General features: G+C 47.1%; 1 protein-coding gene across 7 annotated transcripts in view; it reads left to right on the top strand.

The window, feature by feature from the left end:
* The window catches only part of robo1 (roundabout, axon guidance receptor, homolog 1 (Drosophila)), a 217,170-nt gene that overhangs the window by 122,089 nt on the left and 69,350 nt on the right, over window positions 1-25,731 (top strand). Inside the window, exon 1 of one of the 7 annotated variants that reach the window (XM_028961531.1) lies at window positions 18,912-19,004. The exons of the other annotated variants lie outside the window; for them this stretch is intronic. The gene's annotated coding sequence lies outside the window, so the exon portion shown is untranslated. Of the gene's footprint in view, window positions 1-18,911; window positions 19,005-25,731 lie in introns of those variants that run through there. 7 annotated transcript variants of the gene reach the window in all.

Below are 25,731 nucleotides of genomic sequence, written 5' to 3'. Positions count from 1 at the left end.
CAGTCAAGCTGCCGGACCCCAAATCCAGCGTGCTTCCCCTGCGAGGAACTGAAGGCCATTAGCGTCAGTGCCGTCACACGTCACCCGGTGCCTACACCTCGGTTGCCTCTGTTTATTGGACCAGCGGCCCAGGGGTACAATTTGGTGCATGGTACATTTGGTCTAGTCATCAGAAGAGGAAGAGGAGGAAAGCCAGTTTACTGAACACAGCTGGGTCCATAAGGATTACCATCCCTCATACACACAGGGGAACGTTAAGAGTTCATGGGTCATACATGTTGAGTTCGCGTAGTTTTTTTTTTCTTTTTCTTAATAGGGGTTAAGAAATGGGTTGAAATTAGTTTCCTGTTGGTATTTTCCAATATATCTATTTTTAAGGATGTCTCTGTATAAATAAGTTTGCATTGATATGTGTAAATGTGTGCATGTGTTCAAGGGTGTGCTCTCCGTGCGAGAATATGCCCGAGTGTTTTTGTCTGCGGTGTGGGGGTGACACGGGTGAGAAATTTCCAGGATGTCTGTGTGTGGAGGCGGACGGGACAAGGTGGTTAAAGGGGGCTCGAAGTTAAAGGGGTCCGTTCCTCGGTCTGGCAAATGTCAGCCTGTCTGCACCCGCATGCCTGCTTTAAGCAGAGCTAAACAGTCATGATGGAAGGAGGTAGGTGTGGGGGGGGGGCGAAGCGCGGGACGGTGTAAATAGAAAGCCTGCAAGCCCCAACCCTACCCCGAGCCCGACAGGGCTGCGCTTCATCTGTCATCTGCCTGCCACACGACCCGGCCCTGCCACCTCTTACAAACAAGCCTGCCCTTATCAGCCGCACCCTACCAGGGCCCTGCTAACGAAAGCCTAAATCCTCCACTGCCCAGAGAGATATGGAAAAAAAAAAGTGTGCTCACCTCCACACTGCTCGCTCCGGAATCTTGGGAATTAACGCTGTGGCACAGGAGGAAGAAGGAGAGAAACAGAGAGAGAGAGAGACGGGGGTGGGGACGAGCGGTATGGGCTGAACAGAGAGAAATGGGCCGAGTTTGGCAGGACGATTTAAACGCACGGCGAGAGGAAGATATCAGGAAGAGGAGCGAGTCCGGCACTGCTTGTAGCAGGCAGATAAGGGGACAGGTGGTTTTCTGTTCCTTAAAGGAACTCCCGACAGCTGCAGAGTCGCGGCGTGGCCTTCGCCTGGCTCGCTTTGAAATATTTTGTTGTGTGTGTGTGTGTGTGTGTGTGTGTCTGTATTTGGTAGTGCTTTGTGCCTGTGCCAGCTAAGACATCTCCCCGAGGTCAGGCTCATTTTCCGCTTGCTCCGTGAGGATCTGTGTTCTTTAGGCTGCACTTGGCAGTGGTCCACCTCATGCCAGCACTCTCTCTCTCTCTCTCTCTCTCTCTCTCTCTTGCAGGATTTTTAGAGGACGGGACACGTTTCTTTTTTTCCTATAAACAGTACCACAGTGTGATATTAATGGTTGAAGATGATTACTACTTAGTAGAGATTTGTGATTTGTAAATTACGTTCTGACGTAATTGGCGAGGGGGATAACATTGGGTCGGTGACAGAAAGATACACAAGGTCAAAAAGGTGCAATCCTCGCACGAAACAGGAGTTTTAATAATGGACGTCCAAGAAAAAGCCGCAATGGACAGTGTTGGCCTAGCGGGTAAGGAAGCGGACTGGATATCGGAAGATAGCGGGTTCAAATCCCGATCTGCCAAGGTGCCACTGAGGTGCTGACACATTTTGTCATGTGCACAGTGAGCTGTGCTGTTTTGTCATCACAGTGATAACAGAAACAATCTTTTTCACTTTCGCTACGATTCTCATTTCCAAATAACCACGTCGGTGGTGCGGTTTCTATACATTGAAATATATCAGAAAGAAATATTTTCTATTTAAAAAATAGTGTACATTTTTTTTACCAGTTTTACAGTGTGTGTATCAACCAGTGTATTAACTGTGTAATATATAAAAAATATCTTTCCTTTCATCCTTTTATTTATTTTTTTTATTCTTCAGCATTGTTTGTAATGCTCGCTGTTTGAGCAATGCAGTGCCCTCTGTCATCCAGCCGCTTTGTTTGCAGGAATGAGATGGCACACTATATAAAAAGGGCTCTCTGGCAGCTATTTGCTTTTGGCAAACAGGCACTGTACTGCTCAGTGATTGGCAAACCCCACTGTCAATACTTAGTTTTACCTCAGTTCGTGGATCATTGTCATTTTATTGGCTTTGTCTGCTCTTGATGTGGTTATGTTAGAGGGAGGGGACACACACACACACACACACACACACTCTTGAACCTAGCCCCCAAACCTCTGACATGGAAGCTCTCTGATCTCAGATGGGAAACTGTTTATGATTTACCGTGGCAGCCTTGGCTTTCTTCTATACTCTGCGTTCTGTCATATCTCTTTGAACTTAGACCCCTTTCTTTTCAACCTCCTACCCTCCCTTTTACTCTTACAAAAGGATAAGAGGATGGGACGACCCCACCTTTTTCATTGATGTTTCTACCCCCCATAGGGTATCATCTAACCTGAGAATGCAGAAGCACACAGAAGTTCTGCTCATCGACATGCACATTCATTCTGTATATAAAATCAAGGTTCCTTGGGTTGTCTGTCAAGCTTCATTTTCCTTTTTGTATGTGTCAGTCACTCATATGGAGCAATATGGAACCCTATGGAATATAGAACTGACGTGCATTATATAGCTTAATGGCAAAATTAATTTTATTGCTAAATGCTAATCAGATAAAATTATTTGTTGAACGTGCAAAACCATTCAAAAATCTCTTCCTAAAAATCCTATGCTTTGTTAAAATTCGAATTTTAAGACCGAACCCACTTGAGATGGCTCAGCCCCCTCTGTGTTGAACCCCTTGCCCCACTCCACTGAACACACTCTTATCACGTCTGCCCAGGGAATCTATCAGCCGTCCAGGGTACGGTCCTTTCCCTCATTCCATCAGCCAATCATCTTGGATAAAAGCCCCCTGCATTTAAAATGTATCCCTCTCTTTTGTATAAATCAATAATTCCTGATTGCTGAAGAAAGTGTTTGTGCCCGTCCATGCCGCTTTAATTAATTGCTTATCGGGGTAAAAAATGGAGGGGCGTTTGAACAATTACGGACCCTGAAAATTGAATTTTCTGCCTCTTCATTAGCAATGCAGAGCAAAAGGTTGTGGGCCCTATTTGCTTTCCCGGCAAGATTTCTCACCTTTCCACCCAGGACATGAGTGATGTATAGCATAAGTAATGTAATCACGAATCGCCTTTAGTGGGAAAAGTTGAGCGAACTGGTTGTTAGGAATACTGATGCAGACCAACAGCTTGGTCCCGAAACCATTTGAGGTAATTATCAGTGACAAAGTGGCTGGGCATTTTATTATGCATCTGAGAAGATAAATGTGCTTTCCTTGTCATTTTAACATTTTGCTGACAAGAAAAACGCTGTGAGGCTCCTCGCAGGGACGGACGCTGTTGATTGAACGAAGGTCGCTTATGTCGGCTAATTTCTTCTCATGGGTCACACTAAAACTGGCAGTCTGGCTCTCATGGACGACCGTCGTATTGTTTTTCCTGCATGAGTCAAGCAATGATGTGTAACTCAGCTTGGTTCGCACTACTAAAGCACTAATGTAGGGCATTGCCAGAGGATGCATGGTTTTCCTTTTGGAACCTGATGTCATGTTTGAGCTCGGGCTAATCCTGATGGACACTTTCATACTAGTACGCTCCTCGCAGCATCTCGTATTTCATCCTGCGTGCCTCTCGTCTTCGTGTTCCTGAAGAGTGCAGCCAGTGTACTTGCATCTGGGTTTGCGTATGCATTTTAAACTGGGGGAGGAATGGCCTGACAGCGGAAGAGGAAACGACACAGCCTTGACAGAACCTTCCAGAATAAACACTGCTGTGTTTAAGCATAATGCCCGGTACAATAGGGCCACTGTTGCTGGTCCTGACACAGCCATTATTCTGTTTTTGTTCCAGCGTAGTCATTTCTGTTGCAGAGATGGTCGCGTTATGAAATATTGGTTCCTTTCATCCCCCTCAGTTTTCGACTTCCCATCCCTCCTCGGGGGACAAACTCTTAAAGCCAACTTTGTTCTCTGGAGAGATTTTTCTTCCCCGGGACTTCAAGTTATTTCAGCTGTCTCCAAGTTCCAGGCTTTTTCTGTCGATTTGCCATTTGGTCTTTTAGTCCTTAAGCCCAGTCTAACAGATGGACAGCGGGACAGGCAGAGACACACCACTGTTTTTAATGTTAGCTAAGGTATTTAGCGGTACTTGTTGTGTCCCATTATTCCCTTCAGTATTGTATTCAGGCTGGACACTTATTTTTGCTCACCTGTTTTCCATTAAACGCACACCCCCTGTTACCTGATTCTGTGGTTTCTGTTTGTTCAAATGGCTCAATTGTTCTGACTGCACAGTTTTTGACTTTTTAAGACTTGGAAGGAATTGTGCATTCAGTGGCTCCCCAGCCTGATTTTTCTGGGAATGGTCACAGAAAAACAGATGAGGTGACCAACAATCATTTTCCAAGCGGCCCCTGGAGTGGTGTGCCAGTGGGCAGCAATTCCTCTTTCTGCAGTGCCGGGAAGCCATAAACAGGGCTTGAGGGACAAACAGTAGTGCCCGCCGTTTGTTTCGGCATCTGGCAGTTGTGTGGACTGGTCTGCATGGCAGTGAAGGTTGCCACCTGATTTAGGACTGCAAGGTGAGATAAGACCTGTCGTGGCTCTGGCCGATAATCTCTCCAGCAGTTGGGGAAGAATTATGGCTTTTGTGACTAAGCTAGCCAAGATGTTGGTCAGCGCAGCTTCCTGAACCACCAGGCTGTACAAACAGAACATTGGTGAACACAGCCACAAACAAGCCAGAAGAAATTGGAATGTGTACAGTAGAATAAAACAACATATTTTATTCCCTTTGGAAATCATTCATTAATATCGAATTTCCTAACCACTTTCCATTTCTAGTTTTATTTTATCTCGACATGGAAGTTCCCGTTTTTAGATTTCACATTATGTAAATATGCTTAATTTAAATAGATGCAATTCCCAGTTGCACAGGCTACTCTTCTCTGCACAGGATGATAGGTCGATCGGCCAAAGTCAACAGCTAAAAGTCCCCGAGTTGGTGCTGAGGAGTGCTGCACGGTGCGAGTTCAGCGCTAAGATAAACAGACACTCAGCGTGAGGATTCCTTGTCTTTCTCTCGGCAAACTCTCCACTGATCAGTTTGTAGAGCCAAGTGAGATGAATGAGACCCAGGGGAAAATGAGAGTACGTGAGTGTTAGTGCTAGTCTGAAAGGAAGGGGGGGAGAGGGTCGCCAGCTATGGCCAGCTTCCAGAATCGGAGATGGGCCCTCGGATGGCCTCATGCATCAAGAAGCCTTCAGCAAACGCCCGGGCTCCACTGACAGCTCAGACCCATAATTGACTGACACCAACTGTTGGTTGTCTCTGGCCTTCAATGACAAGAGCTCTAAAACTAAACACAGCCCGAAGTAGAAACTACCCAGCCTGGCATCGGGGCCAAGATACCATAGAACTTTTCTGTTGCTGCTAATTGAACCCAAAAAAAGTGGGGTCTTATGAGATTCCACAGTTGCATTATCTATAAATGAACACAGTCCTCTGCTCCATCATTATTAATGTTCCTTTGTTTGTCATCCAAAAAAGTGCCATCACCACATTTGGTAAAATTATAGGGTTAGGGATAATGAAAAGCTTCTCTGGATAGGCTAGGAGAGACTTTGCCCTTGTCCCTGTGAAGGGTGACCCTGCAAGTGCTCCCCAGCTGTCCTGCCTCTCTCAGTTACAGTAGGCGCCCAGTCAGATGTCATCGGGGTAATCAGAAGTACTTTGAGGTGAAGCTTGCCCGCCACCCCAACTCTCGGGCCGTTATTACATGTCGACCCCTTGGTTTTTGAATTAGCGCATTGTTACCACATGCGCCAATTACATGTGGAATTCAAATCCGCATTAAGGCTTGTTGACTATTGAAAGGAGCAGAAATGCAGGCCATCTGAAGCAGTTCCTTAAGTATGCTGTACTTGCACTAGTGTTGCTAGTTCTTCTGTTTGGTACCAATGGCTAAATAATGTGTGTGTGTGTGTGTGTGTGTGTGTGTGTGTGTGTGTGTATATAATATATATATATATATATATAATGTTAAATGTCTTCTCTGGGCTTAAGGCTTAACGTGGAAGAAGTGATTCTTTGTGGGGCACCCCAGCTTTCGGTGGGCCCCACTGAAGGGCAAGTACCATCCGTCAACAGGAGCGCTGGAGGTCCTCAGTCTCCCAGATCACCCCCTCCCTGGTCCTCTTGCGACCTCTTTCGCTGCACCTTTTAACCCCGCCCGTCTTTGTTTGTAAAGTTTATACGTTTTGACAGCCAGGGAGGGTTCGCGGGATCCTGCACAGCACTGTCAGCTCGGAGAAAGACGTCCTGGGATTTAAAATAATCACCGGCCGCTCAGCGCCAGTCTGTCTAATTGAGCCTTGGCTTGCCTTTGACCCCCTGGTGCCGTCTGGTTTCCATCCGTGGACGTGATTGAAATGGGGATACGGCAGGCGAATCGGCGGAGATGTGCGTTTGTTTGTTTATTTATTTCATTTCTTTTTTCTCCCCCCTTTGTGTTTGTCTGAGATCGTCAGAGGAAGATTAGTGGAAAGAAAGAAGGGATTTTGCTCTGAGGAATGCCAGAGGAGGGGCGAGGGAGTGGGTGAGGTGAGGTGAGGTGAGGGTCATGCACTTCACCTACAGATTTTTACCTGACTGTTCAGCCTTGTGATTCCACGGGAATAAGACTAATAAACCTAAAGCAGAGTCAATTCGAGTTGATTTCCATTGTCCTCTGCATGCATAAAGTACGTCTTCCCTGAGAGACCCTGGGAGTAAATGAAGTCCTCCCTGCACAGAGGAGCTGTTTGATGAAGAATCTCTAATTAAAACCGGTTGTTTCTCGCCTGTTTGTTGTGTATTTTCCCGCTGCCGGCGGAGAATAATCAGCGCTAATTAGGCAGATTACAAACTCATTCCGAGCGCCAGGATTATTTTTTTTTAATGCGACGATGAGGAGCTCACTTTCCCTGAGGATCACTTTGCAGTTTAGTTACATTTGCGTTGCTTTTCTTTGCCAAGATTCACTAATTGAAAGGCTTGGCGCGGTGTGCAGGGCTCAGCTTGGAGATGGGAAGCCGGTCAGCTGAGAAGCGCAGAGAGAGAGGAAGAATATTTCCATCTGAGCGCTCTTCATCAGCGCTTCCATCTTCACTACATTCCCATGTGACCTCCGCGGTTTGGAACAACAGTGGTTTTCACACAAGCCCCTCCAGCTACCAGAGCCAAGCTAAGATGAGTCCCCGTGAAACCTCAAAGGCGGAGAGGAGGTGAAGGAGGCAGCAGGGGCTGGGGATTGAGAGGGTCTGGAGTGGGGGTCAGTGAGAGCTTCCATCTGCGGAAAACTCCAGACCATCGCCAACGGGCTTCCCAATGGACAACTGCGCTGCATTGTACATTAAACAACAACAAAGAAAAGACTGCGGCGCGAGCTCAGAGTTGGGGTCTCGGATAGAAAAGATGAGGCAGGCGGAAGCGCGAGGTACGCCGACAACAAAAGGTACCGGCAGGGTCTTCGCGTGCACCATTAAAGCAATTTAGTGTAATCTTTGTGAAGGAGACAGAGAGGATGTGAGTGTTTTCCCATCCCAACTCCTAGGCAGGGGATCGAAGAGGCAAAAGCGGATTGAAGAAAAAAAAAAAACACCACTTTTGCTGCTTTTGTTCCAGCATCATCACGCGGAATTGCGATCCTTTTAAGTTGCATTAAGGATGCTGTGCCGCTCTTGCTGCCATCGTTATGTCCTGTTGTAGTAAGATGGTGCCCGCCTTTGTTGGGGAAAGTGTTGCGACTGGTGGTTTTCCAAAGATGGGAAAACTCAGTATGAATACACAAAGTAGTGGGCAGGAAGCTGTGACAGAAGTAGGGGCGGCATGGGCATCGAATTCAGAATGAAGTTCTTGCGACAACTCGTCACGCTGTGATTCAGCTAATTGACTTTCTCTTTTTCTTTTCATTGCATCTGATGGTAATTTTAACCAACTTCAGTAAACTAGATCAGTACTATTATTTCTAGAACTACGACTCTTTAAGTGGCCAATTAATCAGCTAGTTGAAACACTTGTAAATCAATTATTTGGACACAATAAAAGGCAACATGTATTTTTTTTTTTTTTCAAATTAAATTCCTTAATTAGAATGCTTGATTTTCAAAGTGACATTGCTAGTGCATTAAATAGTGTGAGTGCAATAATGATCATGAAGATTTTCATATAAAGGACTGCTTTTTAAATAAAAAATGTCATCAAGCACAGGAAAAGCCCTTTTTTTATAGATACACAGAGAAGGGAGGAAGTAATAATAAATACTAATAACTTATTATTAATACTCCTAGAATTGGCTCTTTCAATATATAAAAAAAGGTGTGACCAGGATGCCTGTTCCTCTCGGCATTGTCGCGGAGACTAATTTGCCGTTGGGGGCGTTTTCGGGAAAACCGAGGTTGTAATGTGCTCATTTTGTTGGGGCGTGTGCGGGCTGACAATGCAGCAGAAGTAGGACAGCCAGTCCCACTGCTGAGGCTTGTGCCGGTCCAAGCAGACCTTCATCAATTATCTCTCCCTCCGCAGTCTTTCTTTTAGCACTTTTGTCCTCGCTTTAAGCTCTTTTTTTCCATTCTTTCTTAATTCCCTCCCTTTTTGTTATTCACCTAAGAAATGGCACTGGGAAGATGGAGAGTAAAAAAAAAAAAAAAAAAACAGGATGTGTGTGAGAACCTTGTTGCGGCAAAGTGCTCTTGGAAAGTTCGCTCTCCTGATTCTGTAGGCCCTGAGGGAATGAAACTGACCATCAACAAAACAGGGGGGGGGGGGGTCTTCTTCTCCTCTCCTCAGATTTTTATCAGCACTGAACAAGCAGCAGCAAATTGATGCAGAATTTAGGTCAAGCGCGAGCGTTAGACTATATCACACCAGGGACCGGCAAGAGCAGTTGGATTGTCTTCTAACCCCTACACACCCACCCACCCACGTTCTGGCCAAGTCTTCTGCATCCCCTCCCAAACCACCAGCCCCTCTGGAGGCTTTAGCGATGCAAAGCGAACCCACAGACGCTAACTTTGCGGCACCTCTTGTGACCACAGCACTTAGCATTGGAGTCGGTCCACCCTGCTGCATGCTGGTGTGTGTGTCTGGCTTTACTGGGACCCAGGACATGTTCCGCTGAGCTCTTCCCTTGTTGCCCTTGACGCTTAATCTCAGGGCGAGCTGGTCCCTCACGTCCCAGCATGCACCTGCCACACATGCCGCCCATTCTGGACGGCAGCCACCCTGTCCTTGCAGCGGCGCTGGCGCATACCTGCCCTGTCCTGCGCGGCATCGCAGATGGGCCCCTAATGGTTTAACTGGGCAGCTGTTAATAAGCCCTCATTTTTAGACTCCATGCAATGGAGCAGAATTCAGCCTGAGCCCGACAAGTACAGGGGGACTCAGAGGGACAGGAAATGGACGTGTGGAATGTGGCATGTTTAGATGTGTGGTAAATAAACGCATCACCGGACTACGTTGGCCTAGACGTGGAGATCAAATTAACATCTCATAAAACAAATCAGCGTTTCATAAGACAAGTTTACAACATGCGGGGCAGTGAGGGGCAGGGGGCTTTTCGGGGACGTTCAGGACGATCGCATTCTGAGAGTTGAAGAGAGGCACCCGGTGCTGACAGCTATGCAGTTGATGGATGGCCCATGCATCACTTCTGCCACCTTGCGCGTTCCAGTTTGTGTCACCCCTACAACACCCTGACCCTACCACCTTCACTTACTCTTCTACCATACTTTTTTACACTTTTAAATATTTTAAATGAATTAGGTACCAATTAACTGCCGTAGCTGCTGTTGGCTGTTGGCAGCAGAATCCTTTGTGAAGGGACGGTGTCAGACGATGACAGTGTCCTTGTTTGGGGCGAGAGATTTGGGTGCCCCCATGGGTGCCATTTTAGAAACTGCGCGCATGCTTTACCTAAGTCCCTAAAGCCCAGCGCCATACAGACCCACGTCAGGTGTCCCGTCTCTGGGAACGGTGACAGGGAGTGGCTTCCAGACGCAGAAATGTGGCCTCCGCATAGAGTGAGCGGAGATCAGCGTAAACAGCCCCACAGGCGCTTTGACAGACAGCGAACAGCTGTGGTTGTCATCACAACGGCCAGCGATGTGTTTGTGTGTGTGTGTGCGCGCATCTGTCTTCAACTCGGTCACTCCGCCGTTTTTGGGACCCACTTGTCTTGTTAGTGGGATGTTGATGGACTCGGCGAAAGCGCACGCACACACACTTAAGCATGGACACGCACAGGGGCGCTCACACTAATGGGCTCCGCAGCGTGACAAAGTGACAGGCTGGCGGAGCAATTTGATTTGAGGTTCCGAGGTACGCCTTCAAGTGCTCAGCTCTTGATATACGCCCCGGAACAAAGCTCGTTAATCTGCGTAATTCCGGATTCAAGCGGCAACACAAGTGCAGAGATCCTTCCCGAGATTCTTGGCCCGGCATCCAGCCACAGATTGACCATGAACGCTGATGCACATGTGCGGTAAAGCAGGGTGGGGTGGGGGGTGGGGGGGTTACTGCAATTTTTTGTGGACATTAACATTGCATTGATGCCCTTTGAGCGCACATGAACTGAAACTGCAGAACGTTTTTACTTCTTCGGGACCTTGTTAGCAGTCCAGACCTGCACCACAGGCCTAAGAGCTAATTTAAGATCTCCACATATGACATATGTCAGGTGACAACATATCGACCAAGTGCCATTAATAAAGGATGAACAACGTATGCACTATACATTTTTGATAAATGTCATTAATTTTCGAGTTACAGCAACCATTATGCTCATAATATGAAGCAATCCATCAATCAATATAATCAATCAAATGTCTAAAGGAAAAAAATAACATTTTGTCACAAAGCAAATGCCTCGTATACAAGAAAAAGGGTCTGTCTTATTGCAAGTGAGACACAGACATCAAATGTTTGTGCTGCATTGGGATGCTGTCGTAAGGAACAGGACAAATTTAGACATGCTTTTGCCTTCTAGCTTCTCTTCAAATAAATACACTGTAGTGGTGCTTATGGCCGCGGAGCTGGCGCCTGCGCTGGTGTGGCCGCCGGTTAACACTTGTGAGGTTGTTTTAACTGCGCTCTGACAACTGTGAAATGGCTGGAAAGCAAGAGAATCTGGCACATGGTGAACTGGACAAATTTCGTTCGGAGACTGTAATTATTCGCTGTGTCCTGTCTACGAAATAACAGCCTCTCTCTCTGACACACACATACACATACACACTCTTTCCAACTGTCGATGGTCGATGTGGTGACTGTTCTGTTCTTTTTTTTTTTTAAATTGAGCCCGGATTTATGTAGAGGTTTTTAATCCAACAAATATCACACGCCCTCATCCATAGTGCACTGACCTTTTAAAATTCTAATGATTAAAAAAAAATCTTTTTAGAACATTAGAACTACAGAAATCAACAAATTCTAAAAAATATTTTTATAGTTTGTAGCCATTTGTCTAGCCATTCATATTATTTCCATGCTTGTAAAGGTGCTGGGAGGCTGTCAGACGCATTAAAAAATGTTCCATTACACTTCATGTGGTTTCTTGTAGTGTAGATAGCTCCCCATCTGTGCTTTCTGATTCTATGAAAGGAAGCTGGTGTAAAGTTCTCTATGGTTCTCTGAATGCCCCTCCCCCTTTCCTGGTTTTGCCGTTCCCTCGACGGACCCTTGTTTCCGCCACCTTACTGTCACTGCTACTTTAATCTGTGATTTTACTTTTACTCATGGTCTTGTGGCCTCTGAGTGACAGGTGCAGCCCCGTCTGCAGGCATGGTTCCTGGTGGTTCCCAGGTTCCTTTCCTTTACTTCTTCTCCGCTCTGGTCCTTGACTTTGCTGACACTTGGCTCCGAGAGCATTTCTTCCTGTTGGGGTTTGACTGGGACCCTTGTTGTCCTCGTCCGTGTTTTTGTTGGCCCCGACTGTTTCCACAAGCGGCCTCTTTCAGCTTGGCCCTTCAGCGTGAGTGGCAGGGCTCTCCGGCCCCCGCCTCCTGTCCGCGCGCCACAAAGCCCCTGCCACTCCGTGGGCTACAGATGTCACCTCCGTCACTTTCATTTAAGGCCCTCTGGCTTCCTCTTCTGCCCTTATGCATAGAGAGAGAGAGAGAGAGAGAGAGAGAGAACGGGCACCAATACAACTAGGGAGATGGATGAGAAAAAGAGAGAGAGCAGAAAGAAGGACGAGCGCTTCTGGAAACCGCTGCTGGCTAGATTGATACATTCAACTTTTTTAGTGTGTGTTAGAGCAGGAAAGGGGGAGAGAGCCTATTCAGCCACACATAAAACACAGAGCAGTTCATCAGGCTTCATTAAGAGTGTGAATGTGGCCGTTTGGCTGGAGGGGCGCGTGGAAGTGGGCCAGCCGACTACACAACGCCGCCACTGTTCCCCCACCAAAGCTCACCTCAGACACATACGGGAAGGAGCAAAAAAAACGAGCGTATAAACCAATAAATTCCGGCACTAGACTCTCCTGCTGCCAGAGGTCTACAGTGGCTGTAAATGTTAGGCACCGAACTTGGCTTTTACTTCTCTTATTCTCAGGTTGTCCTGAATGTAACTATAAAGTCAGATGCTGTCCAGTGCACTTAAAATACCACACACACACACACACACACACACACACACACAGCGCCATCTGTGATTAACCAGGTACAGATGATTGGCTCTGCCAAAAGTTGCCTAATACCAGCTCTTCAGCCAAGCAGGAAGGGTCACAGAAGGGGCCAGCTTTAATGGACAATCTCTGATGAGCGTCCAAACAGTCATTATCGTCCTTTGTGAAGGGTCTGATCATAGACTTGGGTTTGTGTGTGTGTGTGTGTGTGCTTTGGTGGGGAACGTATCACACACTGCCATTCTGCACCGGTGGCCTTTCTACTGGTGTCACATGAACATGCGTCCAGAATTTGCAGGTGCTGCTTTGTCCGCACGCCGAGACTAAGTTGCTAACCAGCGGTCCGCCGCACGGTTATAATTAGCCGGGTTTTAGTGGAGAGAGTGTTTACTGTGTCTGTGGTAGTAGCCTAGTGGGTAACACACTCGCCTATGAACCAGAAGACCCAGGTTCAAATCCCACTTACTACCATTGTTTCCCTGAGCAAGACACTTAACCCCGACTGTCCCTGTTACTACTGATTGTTAGTCGCTCTGGATAAGGGCGTCTGATAAAGGCTGTAAATGTAAAAGTCCGTGTAACTGCGCGGTGATGGGAGACATGATGCTGTACCGGGAATGAATATCGGGTCTAAGCCTGCGATTTACGCGAGAATTCCACAGTTCATTGGAATACGTTGACCGTTTTGTTCATTATGCTGTACTTTGAAAGACTGCCACGCCATGGCCTAGGCTCTTGTTTCACACAGTGTGTTGTTAAAAATGAGTATATGAAAACATTGATCAGATTTTCCGCGGGAATGAAATGCCTCGGTGCGTCACCGCTTTTTGGTCATCGATTAGGCTGAATGCTTTTTAAACCAGTTTAAATGTCCATTTCTGCTGAGGTCAGGTGGGCCTGCAGAAAGCGCAGCCCCAGGCCGCCGGTCCCCGGTGGCGTATTGTGTGTCTGGACACCGATACGCGCGTGTGGGGCGCAGTGCACCGCCGGTGCCTGTATCAGGGTACAGCTGTCCTGTGACTCTTCCTGTCATCGTTTTTGTCAGTGCGGTGACAACGGTGGCAATGGCATTAACGAGGAAGAGGCCTTCTGTGGCCTGAATGTCCTGTTTCCCGTTGTGCGGGGTGAGCAGCGTTAAACTAGACTCTGATTAACAGTCCCAGTCTGGGCTGGTGAGTGTTAAACAGACAAGTCCACTCGGGGGGTTAATAATTTGTTTCCCCTTCAGCTCGGGGCAGATTTGTTTTCTCGTCCCCGTTTCCTTTAATCAAGCGGCGGCTCCGCAGCGAGGAGAGGGGGGACCGGGAGGACGGAGGGAGAGGAGGGTTTGAAGGATGGGTCCCCTGCCGTCCCCGCTGCTGACGACTGATTCAAGTGCTGCCAACGCTAACATCATACTTTAAACACGCGCAGCAATAATGTCACCCCCTCTTACGCTCATGCACAGAAACACACACACACACACACACACACACATACATGCAAGGCCAAGAGCGAAGTACCAGCCAGACACCCAGCCTGAGATCGATGCACCTTCCTCTCCGGCTCGCAGGGGAGGCCGGGCTGCCGCCAGCTGCACCTGCAGAGACGTCCCTGAGCAGCACGGAGGGGTCTAATCCCCTCATTAGGTCCCCCAGTCCCTGCTCAGGACCCAGATGGCTCTCTGGCAGGGGACAGGCAGCGCAGCTCTCGCTCTCTTGTTTTTGACAACCTTGTGCAATCGAGTTCCCTGTGCACGTTTCCGGGCAGCTCTATGGAAACGCGTCGTGATGGCTTTGGTCGTGGCTGTGGAGTGTATACAACAGGAAGTCGGCGCATTAGGTTACCAGGAACAGTGTAACTGAAAAAAGTATATACACACATTCTTAGCAATTACAGTATTCCTCAAAATTGTGTCCTGCAGTCCTGGGCTTTTCTCACCTCAATGTGTGTTTGTGTAGTTTCATTTATATGAGAGGACCTATAGGACATTATCCACGCTTGTTCTTGCATGCACAGTAATATACTCTTATTCAGTCTTCATTAATACTAAATGAAGGACAGGATGACTGCATATGAAAGAGGGTATGCTAGTACAGCATTGTGTGCGCGGGTTTATTATTGTGGATATATTAAGTGTGGATAATGTCCTATAGGGCCTCTCATTTTTTTAGCCGTTCATTTCCTCTGTGTATCCTATTTCGTTCCTTTAGCTGGACGCTGTCCAGTGTTTTATGAGACGCGATGGACAATCAGAAACACACACACACACACCACGCCAGCTCATAAAAAGTAACACTCCGTTAAAAGTGCTTTCAGAATGTATTGATTTATCTCTTGACAGGCCGAGGAGGAGTTTCTAATGGAGGCTGCAGACATCCGAGAGAGAAATGTACTGTAATAAGAAAATCCTCCCTCCACTTCAGGCATCTTCTTGTTTTATTTTCTGGTTTCCGCACATTTATCTGTTAGCGTAGATTTTGTGAAGGCCACTTGGGACCAGTGTATGGTAAAGCCCCCAGACTGGGTTTCTGAGGTCTGAGCCAGCCTGAAGGCGGTGTCTGGTCAGGTTGTTAGAGGAATGGGCGGCTGGTATGTGGGATGTCCTGGAGATGTAGAACCAGAAGAGCTCTGTAACTGGACGGATGGACGCTGTATTTACATTTACATTTACAGCATTTATCAGACGCCCTTATCCAGAGCGACTTACAACCAGTAGTTACAGGGACAGTCTCCTCCGGAGCAACTTAGGGTTAAGTGTCTTGCTCAGGGACACAATGGTAGTAAGTGGGATTCGAACCCGGGTCTTCTGGTTCATAGGCGAGTGTGTTACCCACTAGGCTACTAACACCCGTCATATTTCCCGTCATTTTCTGTTTTGATGGCGATGAGTGCAAATGCTCTGATCTGTGGATGTCAGAAGAAACCAGTCGTCATCAGCATGGAATCCAGGTGATGACTCGTGGAGACAAAATTGGCCCACTTGTTTATCCAGGGGAATTATCCAACTCTTTTCTTCATACATGATTATTTAATATGTTTTATTGCCAAACTGATTGTGGTGGTGGCTGGCCTGGTGGGTCACGGAACTGATCCTTAATTGGAAGGTACCATCCCCACACACCTTTCATGGCTGCCCACTGCTCCCTCAGGGGACACCTTTCATTGTGTGCAATGGGTGCTGTGCTGGGGTGTGTCACATGTGACATCATATCGCTTTCACTAATCACTTTCCCTTTATTGTCATTGTGAAAACGAGCATATTCTGCCCGGTTGCCTTTTTTTGTAGTCTATTGTTATGTATGTTTTTATCTGTAGGGGTGTGGAATAAAATGTGTGATGCAGACACAAGTAGCCAGAGGTCCATCTTCTCCATCTTCTCCCCTGTCTGGTCGTATTAGTCGGCTGCCTGTTTTATCATCAGGCCCTGATTGCTTCTCTGCCAGCAGTCGTGGGTCTGTGGCCGAGTTCCACTTGCTGAATGTGATTCCAGGTTATTAGGTATCTGGGGGTTGAAGGAACGGAGGTGAAATGGGGGCTGACACCCGCCTGGTGGGGCGAGGACGACGGGGCGCTCGCTCAGGACTGAAGGGAATTAACTGGATTTGGTCACGTATGGAACGTGGCAAAATTCCACCTTCCATCAGGCCAGGCCTAATTCACTTTTTCTCCTGCGAAAGAAGGAGTAGAGAAAAGTCGAGCGTGAGGATCTCGTCTCTCTTTATCCCTTCGTCTCGGAGCAAATCCGTAGCTGCGGGAGTGCACTGCTCTCTGAAGGGGCCGTTTTTGAGTGAGTTATAGACGTGCTCTGTGTGTGTTGGCCGGGATGCTTGGACTCGTCGGCCTCAGGCCAAACACAACCACGCAGCCTTGACCAGAGCTAAACTGAGGAACGCCAGAACGGGGGCCAAAACATGTGGAAATGTGCAGCAATAAAGGCCAAAGTAAAAGCCGGTCGAGTGAAAAAAAGAAAACTTTTGCTTTCGCTGTCATTCGGATGAGCAGAAATGTCACATGGCGTGAGGCCTGGACGTTCCCGGCGCCCTGATATTTGGTTACGGCCCTGTCTGTTGTATCTGGACGCCTGGACACTTTGATTCCACGTGTGAAATATTTTTGCGGCCCCTTTTTCCGTTTACGTTGACCAGCAGCCACACAATGAGTGGCATTGTACGGGAGCGGCGTTCATTGTTTTACTGCACCCTTTGAAGGGCTTTTGAAGAAACACGGCGCTGCCGGGAAGAGCTGATAATACAGATTCAGTTACTGCATGTTCCCACTACGCTTAACATGCCATTGTTGTTGGGTTTTTTTTTTTTTTGTTTGCAAGCTTGCATCCCAAACCAAAAAAAATATGAAAGAAAAGCAGTAAATTGCATGAAACCCTAGACCGCCGCAACACACCAAGCTTTTTTCCCCCTTTCTTTCAGGGCCTGACAAACTTTCCTCCTCTCGGCCCTCTCCAGCGCCAAAGTCTCAGTTGCCTTAATGTTCTGGCACGCTCAACAAGTCCCTTTCATCTTAAGGTATTAACCACATACCAAGCCGCTATCGGTTTCAACTCAGTAATCAAATCTAAATTTATTTCAATTTGCAGCTAAGCGCGTGTGTCGAGAAAGGCAGGCGGAGGGTGAGTGAGTCTGGCACAGTGTGAACTTTTATCTCTTCCTGCCACTCATTTATATCTGTCGTGTGATAAGATTGCAACTTTGACGACAGTCAACGTGAAATTTATTATAATTCAGCTCAGTGCATGAATATTAACATAAGAGGCAAATATAAATGTAAGATAAACTAATGTTAAAAAATATTGTAAACTTCATGTTTGTGAATGGTGATAAAAAACAGAGAATATTTCCGAAGATGTGAGTTCCAAATACGTGTGTTTGAAATGAGACACAAATCAGCATCACCCATTTTTTTTGGATGATCACCAACACATCTTATTCCTTTTGATCTTCAGGATTTGCGATTGTGAATTGGAAGGAGTGAACAGGACAGACAGGAATTCTTCCTCCCACCCGTCGTCACCTGGAGCCGTCGGTGGCCTCTCCTCTGTCTTCCATTCTTTCCTTATCGCGCCGGTGTTGACCTTTTGGGAGGAACCCAGAATTAGGCTTGCAGGCAAAAAGGTGGCCGCTTGTTTGCCCTCCTCTTGTCTCTCCGTTCCAAAGGATCGATAAGGTCTCTCCCCGACTCTCCAGACCGGGGTTAAGTGTCCCAACGAACGCATTCTCCTCTAATGACTCGTGGAATTAGCCTTTTAACACCAAGGGCGACATGACTGATTAGTGCGTCTCCCGTCTCGTCCCCCCTCCCCTCCCAACCCTCCACCACCTCAGCCATGACCCCAATTTGACTTTGTGACCGATTAGGCAGCCTTTGGATCTGAGTATCTCTGTTGAGGATTATTTTAATGTCTGCCGGGGTCTTTGTTCTCTCGCCTCCTGTTGCCCCCCGGGAGGGTCGGCTGTCGCCGGTAATGAGGAGCTTTTAATTTTGACCGCGGCGATGCAGCTCCTACACACACGTGACATGTGCACCCGTCAGACTGGGGGAGGATAAAAGTGCAGATTTAATGCGGTTCCCTCAACATTCCAGGGGCACACGGACCGGCGAGTACATCGAAATGATTCAGTATTATTATTATTATCACTGTGTCAGGAATGTTAGATGTCATCAGGCCTTCCTGTGGTGCATTGGGGTGTGTTTATTGGTGATAAGGTACATTGTCAGGGTCCTGGCAGATTGGTGTGAAATCCGTCTGATTGCCGGGGTTTGCCTACCACAGGTACTAACATCTTGACTACAGGCTTTGATCCTGGCCATCTATAAACACACACACACACACACACACACACAGATAGCAGAGTGTATCATCCTTGAGGTCTTGAGCCTGGAGCGCCGCAGTGTATCACCGCCATGGAGAGAGGGGCAGGTAGATAATGGAACAGAGAGAGGAGAAACAAGAGAGAGATAGAGAGTGGAGGCCAAAGGACGGGCCCTGTGTCAGTGAAACGCTCGCCACTCTGCTGCCTTATTGATTTCCCAGCATCTCGCTCGCCTCTCAGTTTCTCCCCTCCCCCCCTTCTCCGATGAGTTCGCTCCCCGCAGACTGCGCGCCACTGGCTGCGAGCAGCGCCTGTTTTTTCCTTCCTCCGTCTTGGGCTCCTCGGTGCTCCAAAAAGCCCTGGATTTCTCCCGAGGCTCCTGAACAAGGTAGATTCTGTTACAGTTAGATCAGCGAGAGAGAGAGAGAGAGAGAGAGAGAGACACTGGATACCACTGAAATCAAATCTGTTTGACTTACCTTGGGGCTACATTTTTTTTTTCTAATTTTTCCACCCCAGACAGCAAATGTAAAGACCAGAGGGAAGGAATGCTGTTATTTTGAGTGCAACGTCGTTTTTTTGTCTGCATGTTCTTGCTTTTGCGTGGCTCACTGAGAGCCACAGGTTTGATTTCCTATGATTTCCGAGATGCGGAAAACGCAGACGAAATCGCGGAATCCATCAAATAAAATGGAATCCGCTTTAAAACGTGGAATTGCGTATATTTAGCGTTTCTTGCCGCTCAGCCCCCTACACGTGTTTTCTTTTGAGCCAGGACTTTCGCACACACCAACGCAATGTAAACTCGCGGTGGCGATGGCGAAGAGGCCGTCAGTGTCGAATCCGGACAACTTGCACCAGCTGATTAAAAACCAGCTGATTAAAAACGCAATTTTACTATCATGCTTCCAGTTCATTATGCAAGTGAGCACAACTTTTTTGTATTCTAGGTCTCCCCAATGTTTTTTATATTAGGTTACAGAAAAGATTCAGTTAATTCCTCCTTTCCCAGGTTTGTAAAACTATTTTTGTAAATCCCAAAGACATACTTGATGTGACATTAATCCTTTAAAAAGGGGTGCTAGTCTGTAATGTTTCTGAAGAGTGCAATGCATGATGGGAAAGAAGCAAATGATAAGTGGCTGTTGATGTCGGAGAACCCCCCTCCATTCAAACCTTTTGAACCAACATTACTGTCGCACTTTCGCATCTGCATCTCAGACCAGGGGACGGTGGCCGGCAACGGCCAGAGGGGACAACAGGAGCGGCCTGTCTGCCAGATGTAGGAGATTTTTTAACATGTGTGTGACTTTCCTTGTGTGTGTTTGTGTCGTTGCGTTTGTGTGTGGGTGATTCTCATGTAAGCGTACATTCATGACCAACACCACTGAGGATAATCTAATCTAAATGTAATATGTTAATGTTAACTTATTATTTCCATTGTTGTGTTTGATTTTCAAGATAACAAAATGATCTCATTACGGTAAAAAAATAGGATCAATAAAATTAATCACAGCTGGATAATAGATAATCAATTTTTTGAGCATAGGTGCTTATGTACAGGTTTGTGTACATTAGTGAACTGTTGGAGCTCAGCAGCACATTCCATCACAAGGATCATCTAGTGCCAGACGTACACACACACACACACACACGTTGACCCCAAGATCCTTCTTCCATGGCTGGACATGAGCTAATGAGAGCAAATTCTCTGTGCTCAGCTAGTCAGGTCTGACAGTCCGGCCTGAGAGAGAGAGAGAGGCGGGGGAGCCTCCTGTCTGCTGAGAACCATTTTCACCACCGTGGTGCTGGCATGGCACTGCTCAGTACGATTGACTGGCAGGGCCTCTAATTGCACGCTGCTCCATGGAGCTCCGAGTGTCTCTTGCAGCCCCAAACTCTCTGATCTGCTGATGGCCATCCTGTAATCGGCCCGGCTCTGGAGGTCTGTGGGGTCCGGCACGCCCCCGGCACGTTGATGAGAGCTCCGTGTTACTCTGTCCTACTGTCAACACACTGAAAGGGGAGCAGACCCAGTGTGAGAGTTTCTTTTTCATGACCCATGATTGCCCCCGACTGGCTACCGTTTGGCACCCACCCCCCTTCCCTGCCATGGTAATGAAGATGAATGCTTCAGCAACACCTTTAGGAAATGGCCTGCTTATGGGCGGGGCAGAATTTCTCATTAGGGTCCTTAACAAAGCGCTGCAGGGCCTGAAGTCTGTTAAACACTGAAACGCTTCAGTCGGCCTTATCTGATGTGTTCTATCTACAAAAAGCCATATTCAGTCAGATTGCATTGTGGGAAATAGTACATGACAATATGACGTTTGTGCATATGGCGCTGCGGGATGTGTGTATATGTCACTGTGGTGATTTTGTGTGGGGACAAGTAGGGTGTTTGCACAGGAGACCGAAGAGAGCAGCTAATTAAAAATCTTCCTGTAGGACGACTGTCTTCATCTCTCTGATTTTCTTGTCTCTCTTCATTTGACTGGATATAAAACATGCATGATATGTAGCTTCTTGCTTTTGAAGTCTCGTCTTGTGCCGTAACTACAGCCATCCTCCAGATGGTGTCAGGTCCGGTTAGCCTCTGTCCCCTTGCTCAGAGGAATGAAGCTATGCGGAGTGCTTGGTTTTTTCTTTTTTCTGTGGTGTTCCACCACTGGACGTGGTGCTGTGGATCAGAATGCTCTTTTATTGCGTGTGATGGGTCTGACACGCCACACTGGTCCTGGAATCCTAATGAAGGATGGAGCCCTGGGATTGGAAGCAGCACTGTGATCTGCCTGTGTGTGTGTGTGTGTGTGTGTGTGTGTCTTTGTGTGTGAACCCAGGGACCCAGACCAGCTTCAGGTCCACTAATTAGCCTTCTCTGGGGCTGAGAAGCCAAGGGATCAAGCAAAAGAGAGAAAGAGAGATAGATGGGTGGGTGGGCGGAGTGCATGTAATTGCCCCTGCCACTAAACTGGTAGCCCGACCTAGACTACCCGTCTCTTTTATAACAAACCGTCCCTAGTTCCTAGAGAGATAGTGAGCGAGACAAAATGAGAATGTCCTCAGACATGGTTGAATGGTAATGGCCTGTCAGGTCTCACACACACACACACACACACACATCCATCAGTCCATCATTGCCTCAGACACCCCAATTACGGCCCGGAGGGGAGTGCGGAGTGTCCCATGGGGAATTTGCTTTATTTGCGGGGTTGGGATGCCATCGCAGAGACGGGGCAAATGAAAACACACACTTTATCAAGTGTCAGGAGGTGACAGGCTAAAGTGTGATGAGTGGCGTCTGAAGACGTGGCGAGTTGCTGATGGACTGAACGCCTCATGGAGCAGGTCACAGCAGGGCTCCATTACCGAGCTCACCGACTGGTCATTTCATTATGGTTAATACACAACTAGCACGCTGCCCGCTAGAGACACAGTATTGTGTTGTGTGGGAATTTTTTTACTCTCCAGTACTAATAAAGAGTGTTTAAGATTGAGGTTTTTGCATTTGGTAATTTGTGAGAAATTGTAATGGATAGTATTAACTAATATGTTAAGTAATATTGGTAAATGTAGGTATTTGATTTCGCAGTTTTGTGTGTGGTTGAAAAGGTATCTGGCAACACCGTTTGTGCTACTGTACAAGTGTGACGTAAAGATGGGCTCAGATTTGAATTGTCCAGAGTGAAGTAGCACGTGTGAGAGCTGTCAATCAACACTGGCTCCCACTCTGAACTCTTGTAAAGAGCGTCTCCTGGATGACAGTAATAATTACACTCCAACAGAAGTAGTTGGTTTCTCTTCTGCAAGATATTCATCTTTGTCATTAGTTATATTGGGAAAATTTAAGGCAAAAAAACGGACATAACAAGATAAGAGCAGCAAAAAATACATACCATAAAGACTATGCCAACTGTACAAAAGGGCAAATAGTTCCAAATGTGTTTTCCAAACTGTAGCAGCTATTTCTTTATGCAAATACCGCTATGTCCTTATGCACAATATTAATACATTCTCTCCTTTTAAAAACTCAATAGCGATTTGGCTGCGTTCTCCAGACCTATGTGAGCATCAGGTTCGAGGTCAGAGGTTACATCTGTGAGTCAGGACTTGGGGTCAGATGTGACACCTGCAGGGTATAGTGTCCTTGAGTTGAGCCCGGACAGTTTTGATAATGGACACACTGGGATCATGGGTCATTCCAGAACAAGGGAGGTTTGCCAGGGCTTCCTCACCTCTCTGTGAACCGAGGCAGAATGAAAAAGAGGGCGAGACAATGGCAGGGCTTTCCTGCTCCTCGGCGACCTAACTTGACCAGCCGCCTGATTTCTTATCTGCTTCATCTCTTCATTCATGAAAAAGGGGCCAGTGTCTTATCTTACAAGTCCGTCAAAAACTTCATTTCAGAAGAGCTTCCTGATCCTAAATGCAAATAATGAAAGCCATTTCACAAAAGACTAGTGCTTTCCATGTGCTGTCCATTTCGATATTCCCGTGCCTGCTTTCATCTGAGCTGCATATTTAACAGCTGCCCGTGTTGAAAGAAAGTGATGTCACCGTTCTTGGACTGTAAGCCGAGGTGGAAAGACATTTTTCTCGAGTGCCGCTTCATTAAATAGGGGATGTGTGCTCAGTTTCTCTTCATTAATGCGCAGATGGAAATCAGCTTGAATCCGTTTCTTACCAAGGATGCGTTTCCATGGCAATGAGGAGTTATTAAAAGGAGATCTTTATTGGCAGGTATGTGCTGGCCGTGGTGTCTGGCCCTGTGTGGACTGAGACGCTCCGCAGGATCCCTCATCTTAAAAGCACTGGTAACCTGTTAATGGACTCCAGTGGCACAGCCCAGTGGTGGAACCTGGATATGTGTTGACAGGCCTGAGCTATGTGCCTCGCATGTGTGTGTGTGTGTGTGTGTGTGTGTGTAACCTGCTGGTTGATTGATCGGTAGGGCCAGGGTTAAATCAGGGTCACTATGCTTGGTTTTCCCGTCTATGGCTGAGCATGGGCCCAGAAATCCCTTCTCACCTGCATCTAATAAGGTCCCTTAGCCGGGTTCACACCTCCAGGGTCCGCAGGGGGCCTACTTTCACCTCTCTCTCTCTCTTTCAGCATATCCCATTGTAACTAATACAGTCGGCTGTAACCTGGGCTCATGTAATTAGCATTAGCCCGGGCGACAGAGTTTATCCCTGCTGGAGAGGCAGCGGAGAGACGGTGGGGAGCTTCATTCATCAGGCCGCCCGCCCGCCCGGCGGGGAGCCGTTAGCCCTGAGTTATGTCTCTCCGCGGTGGAAGTCCTCCCTGTAGAGGCGGGCTAGGGGAGAGCGATTGATAAATGCCGGGGGATGGAAGAGTGATGAGAGGAAGCGGGATTTCAGCAGGGAACAGAGGGCGGGGCCTGAGGTCTTTACTTCCTTACGTCCATTTTTCCACTCGGTGATAGTTAGGTCTGTCGGCACAGGTAGAGTTCATCACTCCTGAACACAGCAGCCAAGGTTGCCATTGTGCGACTGCACTATGTCTAACGCAGCCATGATTTGCATGGTTTACCTGTTTAGCTTTCTCACGACCCCGTATCTCAGTTCTGACAGAGCTAGGCGACGGAAGCTGGCATTGAAACCGGCGCGGTGTGAAGGACACGCGTAGTTTTTTGCATTAGCCCATATTTTTCATTATCCCTTTAACTACAACCCTCTGCATTAAAAAAAAAAGCATGGCTAGAATCAGAATCGGAGTTGACTTCAACTGGCTTTTCATCATGAAGGAGATTTATTTTCATCACAAACACACAATTGAATTAGATTCACTTTTCAGCATTTTGAAAGGAGGCCCATGGCTGAAACGTTTACACGTCATTTCAGATCAGAGAGGAAACTATTTAAATGTCAGTCAGCGTTGTACGGTATGCGGTACAGGATTTCATAACAAAATATACTGTTGATTTCTGTGTATGTGGATGTCATATTCATCTGTTTCTATATTTGAACTGGAACATGATGCCATGACCCTTTACCTTTGACAGGGAAGTTCAAGGTGACATCTCCACCCTCTTACGTGAAATTGTGCAGTATGCTGTATATATGAGCCTGTGTGACTCTCCCACGAACCCTGTCACATCTATCTGTTCAGCTTGGTTTATCACGGCTATTTTCCCAAAACGAGAATTTCTGCAACCAGCTGACAAAAACAAAGGAATAACCAGGAAATAACATGTACAATATGCGTGTGTGTGTGTGTGTTTGTGTGTATCGAGGTAGGAGGGTGTGTTTATTTTGCCGTGAATCGGAAGGTCGGTGCGTTTGGAATTGGAAGGAGTGAGCGGACTGAATGAAGATTAATATTAGGTTGGCAGGGTGCTGGGCCGGACCAGCGGTCTTTATGTCACCTATAAATAAATGCAAATAGCCGTCATCCATCACCGGGGCCATTTGCACCTGGTGTCACCGGGACTCCAAAACCCTGAATCAACTGGCCGCAGTTTTACCGGGATTCTTTTTTTCAGTCTTTTCCGGTCTATTAATGCCAATAATCCTTCGCAGCATTAGAGTTTAGGGTTCGAGAACCGGCGTGTTATTAATTGCCGCATGTGCCCGTCAGCTTTTGTTTGCACATCAAATATTGAACTACCTGGTCAGATTGTCCATTCATATCTCATTTCAACACAGACATTGTGGTCTGCCGACCTCAGGCCGACCCTGATTTCGTGTTTCATGGTGTACAACCAGTACCTGAAATCCAAGCCTAGCTGTTATATGCAAAATTTCCCAGGATGCACATCTCTTGTAAAAACTTTACTTGGATACTGATCAACAGAGGTGGGGAAAGAGGCGCATAAAAAAAAAATTAAAAATCATTAATGAAGTGTTTTCCTCCCTCGGATATCATCTTGGCACCCTCGCACCGGCAGATGTTGTGTAGATAATGAGATTTACAGTGTCGGTCCCGAAAGCTGTCTGCAAAGCGGTCTCGTCTGAAATGCGACTCCGTTAGCGGGAACCAAGAAAACAATGTAAAAAAATAAAAAATAAAAAGCTCTGTTTCATCTGCAGACGGATAGAACCTTCAAAGGGGAAACGGACGGCTGAGACGATGTATTCTTCCTCTTGTTTTCT

The sequence above is a fragment of the Denticeps clupeoides genome, chromosome 19, assembly GCF_900700375.1.
Source record: "Denticeps clupeoides chromosome 19, fDenClu1.1, whole genome shotgun sequence".
NCBI lineage: Eukaryota > Metazoa > Chordata > Actinopteri > Clupeiformes > Denticipitidae > Denticeps > Denticeps clupeoides.
This window is presented reverse-complemented; position numbering and strand designations above follow the sequence as displayed.